This window comes from Canis aureus, chromosome 15, assembly GCF_053574225.1.
Source record: "Canis aureus isolate CA01 chromosome 15, VMU_Caureus_v.1.0, whole genome shotgun sequence".
In the NCBI taxonomy this organism is placed as follows: domain Eukaryota; kingdom Metazoa; phylum Chordata; class Mammalia; order Carnivora; family Canidae; genus Canis; species Canis aureus.
The window spans coordinates 7434231-7440725 of record NC_135625.1 but is presented as its reverse complement, the minus strand read 5'-3'; positions in this window follow the sequence as shown (position 1 = coordinate 7440725).

Sequence of the window (6495 nt, the reverse complement as noted above, 5' to 3'; positions counted from 1 at the left end):
GAGAGCAGAATAAAACACAACTTAGTTCCAAGGATGAGCCAATTTATAAAGGCTGTAAAATAAGAAATCAAAACATTTTTTCTAAAAAATGTTCTGGTGCTGCTACATATCTTCATGGCTAATGGGCTGATTTTTTTATTCTGAAAACTACACAAGAGATGAGTGGGTGGAAGAAGCTCTCTTTTTGCAAGTATCACAGGTCCTGGGGTCTTCCCAGAAGTTGCTTACCCAGGCCTCAGATAAAACTAACTGCCTTTGAGAATCTAAATGTATTTAGGCCTCATACCCTGTTCTTTCTGTTTTTTTTTTTTTCTCTCCTCTTTCCTTGCAAAATTAACAGTGGTGTGTATAGTGTCTTCCTCTGCTTCTCGACTTACAGAAACATCCTCTACTACCTACATGCTGCTGGGATTTCTCTTAATGAGGAGACTATGACCTCTTAGACATGTGTTGGTCACCATGCTCTTTGTAGAGATTCCAGGGGCACCCTCGGCAATCTATGGTTGGTATTTTTTGTTACCTCGATACATCGCAAGCATTTCACAATGTGGTCTGTCTCCTCCTTCATTCCTGTCTCCTCTGCCCTTGAAGATACAAGTCTTCCAGCTACTTTCTTTCTCTTCTTCCCTGTTGTCCTATGTTCTCCCTTTCCTGCGATTGCACACACCCTGGATTCATCCATCTTCATATTACACATGTCTCTAAGCAATTCCAGGAGCTCCCGTGGTTTCAGCCTCTCCTGTTGATGTGGCATTATCTCCTCACCAGCCTTTCCAGGCTCCAAGCCTCTATTCTCTACTCCACTCCACTGCAGTGCATGGATGCCCTGCACACTGCATCTTCCAGACCTTGAGGCCAGTTGCTTCCCATTAGCCCCTTTAATGCAAGACATTGGCAGTAGGCAGGAAATTAAGATGAAGGGTGAAGACAGTCCCTTCCATTTCCAGCTCTGGCCAGCAGCACACCAACAGCAACAGATGGTTGGCTCCAGGCTCCAACTCCTTTTGGCTTTCTTTTTTTTTAATTTTTTTTATTGGTGTTCAATTTACTAACATACAGAATAACACCCAGTGCCCGTCACCCATTCACTCCCACCCCCCGCCCTCCTCCCCTTCTACCACCCCTAGTTCGTTTCCCAGAGTTAGCAGTCTTTACGTTCTGTCTCCCTTTCTGATATTTCCCACACATTTCTTCTCCCTTCCCTTATTTTCCCTTTCACTATTATTTATATTCCCCAAATGAATGAGAACATATAATGTTTGTCCTTCTCCGATTGACTTACTTCACTCAGCATAATACCCTCCAGTTCCATCCACGTTGAAGCAAATGGTGGGTATTTGTCATTTCTAATAGCTGAGTAATATTCCATTGTATACATAAACCTTTGGCTTTCTCAGCAGCCTTGCAAGATCCCTTGAAGGAACTAGCAGCACCCAGGGGGTGCAGCCATTAAGAGGCCCAGCTGGGCCACAACCTGTTTTGCTGTGTACCCTGGTTCTCCATGGCCCCTGTTTGGCCATATCTTCTCCTCAAAAGTGTGAACATTGGCTGCAGGATGTCTCCACCCCACTTGTCTGGGCCCCTGTCATGGAGCACTCCTTCCTTAAAGTCTTAAGCATCATTCATGCGCTGTTCCTGACTTAGAGGTCTGAGCACCAGCTGTGCTGTGTCCCATACTCACACATCCAGCCCCAGCTGTAGGTCGCTAACACCAGGATTTCCAACCCCTGCCCCTGATAGCGCCTTTCCCATTTTCTCCTCCGGGCACGTAGTTATTAATCTCTGTGGACATTTGACCATCTGCTTCTTGTGTAAGCAATCCTTTGCATTAAATTTCGTGTTCTGAATACCCAGCATGATTTCTGTTGACCTAAATGAGCTTTGTCTGATAAAAATCCTACACTGTATTTCCGACTTCAACTTCATGCTAAAGTTTTACAGGGCATTGGTCTGCCCTAACTGGATCTCTGATGGGCACCCACAAATAACTAGTTTTTATTGCACTTTATCCCTTCCTTTCCAAAACTGATCTTCATTTACTGTTCTAGATCTTAGTAAATATTGTTACCACTTACTCAGGCACTCAAGTTAAAAATGACTTCGTCAGGCTTCTTGTCCCTTACAAATCACACAATTCCTTCACACCATAAATGTACATAGATTATTCCCCAGTGTGTGCAAATTGTGCCATACCTTTTCCTCCCTTCTCTCTCCTCACTAACATTGTTCTCATTTACCAAGAATTAGGGATTGGATATGGTTCTACGTTTCATGCTACATATTATGCATATATGCACACACGCATACACACCCACACACCGGGTTTCTTGTTCAATCATAAAAACTAAGGATAAGTGTCACACTCAGATTTACAAGAATTCTTAGAATGTTAAAATGTTAGAGCTAGAAGTGGCCTTGGAGGTAATATAAATCAGTGTTTCTAGAGCCAAATTGATTCCAGTCACCTAGGGATGCTTGGGTGGCTCAATGGTTGAGCATCTGCCTTTGACTCAGATCATGATCCCAGGGTCCTGGGATCGAGTTCCACATCGGGCTCCCCAGAGGAAGCCTGCTTCCCCCTCTGCCTGTGTCTCTGCATCTCTCTCGGTGTCTATCATGAATAAATAAAAAAAATCTTTTTTAGAAAGTTGATTCTAGTCACCTAGAATATTTTTGAAAATCAGAGGTCTGTTCCCGACTCTCACACTTTCATATTCGGAATTTTAAGTTAAGAATCTGAATTTTTAAAACGACATGTCCAATCAAATCTCCTGCATAGTGATGTTTGGCAACTATAGCTCACTGACCAGAGGAGCATCTGAGATTTGATAGTGCCCTGGTTCTGTGTCCCACACTTCCAGTTAGAAGCCAGAGTGGAGCTTCAGAACTAAAATCTAGAAGTTCTGCCATTGAGCCCAGTGGTATTTCACTGTCCTACACTTTTGAAAAGGAGATATTGAGAGGAACTGAACAAATGGCTCACCTCCTTGTTCGGGGAACAGAAGTTCAGACTTTAAAGATAGATTTATTTATTTATTTATTTATTTATTTATTTATTTATTTATTTATTTTTCAATTGAGAGAGAGCTGGAAAACACAAGTGGGAAGTCAGGGGCAGAGGGAGAAGCAGACTCCCTGCTGAGCAAAGCAGTGCTGGATCCCTGGACTCCAGGATCATGACCTGAGCCAAACGCAGATGTTTAACCACTTGAGTCACCAGGTGCCCTAGAAGCTAAGACTTTCATTGGAAGATACATGTCCAGCAAACAACATAGAACATGGCAGTTTCCACAGCCTGATGGGAAGCCTGTGGGAGCTCAGAACAGAATGACTGAGTTTGACTGTAGTTAGCAGAGTCTGAAACAAGTTCTCAGACAAAATACCCTGTCCTCGTTCAAACCTTCTTGTCAATCTAGTCAAAATCACTTTAACTGACCTGAAAGATTGCTGTTCCATTCTTTTGCCAAAGTGTCCGTAGTTTATGTTCCCATTTGAGTATTACTTCCATTTACAACTGCCCACTTCCATTAGCATCCAAAATAACAAGGACTCTCTGTCCTCCCTTGAAGGCCGTTCTGCTATCATAGGACACCCCTGTCCCCAGACACCTGTAGGGAGGTATTGAAATGTCCTCATGATGCAGAGACATTCTACTAGTCCTGGTGAGTGCGGACTGAAATGAAGTCATTTTCCACCTGTCTGTATGGACACCTTCACCCATGAGAACCATTACTATCTTCGTGAAAATCTATTCTTTTTTGAACAAGTCTCCTCAGGTAACAAAACAAATTTATAAAAGACTTATTCAGTTTGAGAAACTGAGCACTTGAGAGAATCCTACACATAGGCCAAAGTCTCCACGACCTATACTACCTACATCCCACTACATCCTATGGGATAGTCAGTGTTTGAGAGAACCATAGTTCCCTGGTACCTGAATGCTCCCTCCTGATTGTGTGCATCACATCCTAGGTCTGGTAAGATGGACTTGGATGAACTGCAGTCAGGGGCTTTCCAGGTGTTTAGAACCATCTGTGCTTCATCAGTGAAACAGAACAGGATATGGGTAACAGAAAATGGGGCATTTTCCTAACAGTGTTTTTTGTCTCCAAACCTCCTCTGCTTATATTCTCTAAGAGTTAGTGACTTTCAGATAATAGCATGGCAGAGCCATGATACAGCTCGGGGGCCCAGGCAATGGGAAATGATAAGGATCTACTTATAGGAAAACTGAGTCTAAGAACATTAGCTCCATACAACTGATCTTTGGGGCTTAAGTCATTTTTATGGGGCTTAAGTCACCCTTGGCTCCCCCTGTTACCTTTCAACTCTGGTCTTCTCAAATGGATTCCTCCTGAGATTCCAGCTGACTCCCAAACCGAATGTGCCCTTTTACATTTAGGGTAGAAACAGGAATTAGAGTTCTTAACCATCCTGTCCAGCCATTCCTTACCATAGCCTGCATCAGACTCCCTGCTTTTGATCAAGGAAAGAACTGGAAGTATAAAAGAGAACAGCCAGTATCTAAAAGTCCTGGCCAAGTATATTCAAGGAGGAATAGGCGATATTATTACACTTGAGGTAGGATATTTATTCATTTGTTTTGATGAACAGAAACCTAGGGTTTGCTGAAATGTAAGAAGTAGACACAGAGGTGACAACAGTGCTTAATTAACAATGGTAGTAACTCAAAATGGGGGAAGAGTAATGATGACGGTGGTCCTGGAGTTTTTTCTTAACACACATTGCAGACTTATGGACAAATGGGGCACACTCTCTAGTCTCAAGGAACCTACTAGATCTTCAATGAAACAATTCTGTATACATCACTTCTATATTTTCTCCATATATAATTTTACTCAGCAAAGTTATTTGCTTTTAAAGAACCAAGGCCAATTGTGAAAACTGCAGCAAAGTATTTTCATCAAATGAGACAATGAAGTATGCAAGAAACATAGAGAATCCATAGGGGTTTCTCCAGTGAAATACCACCATACGACTATTAAAATGACTCATTGTAGGTTTTAGGCCTCCAAACCTGTAATAAAAAAAAAAGAAATATTTTCTGTTGTTTTTAGTTACTAAGTGTATGGTAATTCATTACAGTGACAATAGGAAAGTAGTGGAAAACTCAAGAGAACACTCTGGTGGGAATCCCAGGATGAGAGCCAAGAGACATCTCCATGCGACAGGGAGCAACATGCACAGCTGGCAACAATATTGGTTGTGACACCTCAGAAATCTCTGAGACAGAGTTCTACAAGATGATGAGATTGATGGACATACCTGATCAGACTGAACTTTTTAAGAGGGTCGAACAATAGGCAGAGAGCTTAGGATTGAAACACAGAAAAGGGGGAAACAAAATCAGATATATTAAAAAAGAGAAAAGAATGAGCCCTGGGGAGAATGTCACGTCGAGCAGGACAGGAACTCTGTAGCGCTCTCTAAACAGCACCACTTCCAAAGCAAGCACTGACCGCGGCTGTGCCTGAACACCCAGGGGATAAGGCTGGGGGCAGGGGTGAGGGGTGGGGAGATGTGCTTGTCTACTCTGACAGTTGGGGTTGGTGGTCCCTATTCATGGAGCTCAGGTTCCCTCCCCAAGTAGCTCTCCCTTCTCTTTTTATCTGCTCCATCTCTACTCCATCCTCATTTCAGGGAGTTAACTGGGCTATGCCTGGTTTTCCCTCTGAACGCCTCCTAGAAACCCTCTCCACATAGCAAGCTGCGGCCATTTCCGGGCATCCTTGGTCCACCAGAACCTCCACAAAGTTTTTAAAGAACACTTGGGGGCCCAGGGATCACTCGCCTCCCTGAAGACGATGGAGAAAGTTATCCTGAACTGAAGCATCCTCAGAATTATCTGCTTCAGCTCAGACCCTGAGAACCGATAGTGTCAAAACTTGAAATCCAACCAGGCTTCCCATGACCTAACTGAATCTCTAATAAAACTTTATGAGAGCTCCTGTAGGTCCAGATACCTCCTGTGATGAGCGGGAAGACATAGGGATTTTGTTCTTGGATGGCCAGAGTCGTCAAATGATTTGAGTCTACTTGGGAACCAAGGAGCAGCTCTTGTCTTCCTGGAGAGGTTTCATTTGACACCTGCCCAAATATCCTTAGAATTTTGTACTTCAGCTCAGCGTCAGGGAACCACCATTGGGCAATCTCAGCCAGCCTGAGTCCCTGGAAATGTTTAAATATTTAAAGTCCTCTCCTTGTTCCAAAAAAGGGGAACTTGCCTTTGAAGGCACCGGGTGGTGACTGCCCACCTACTCCAGCAACTTCAGCACTTCCTGGTTTCACCCAAAAGCAGTATGAAACTCCTATGCTGGCCTTTGTCACCCCTGCTGGTCTGGTTGACAGAGGCTCACACTCCAACAGCCCAGAGCCTCTATATGCAAATATGGTTACCTGGACCTCCAGTGGTTGGATGGAAGAGGTGGAAGAAGGGCAATGGGATGCTAAGGCTAAGAAAATGCTGGGGTTTAT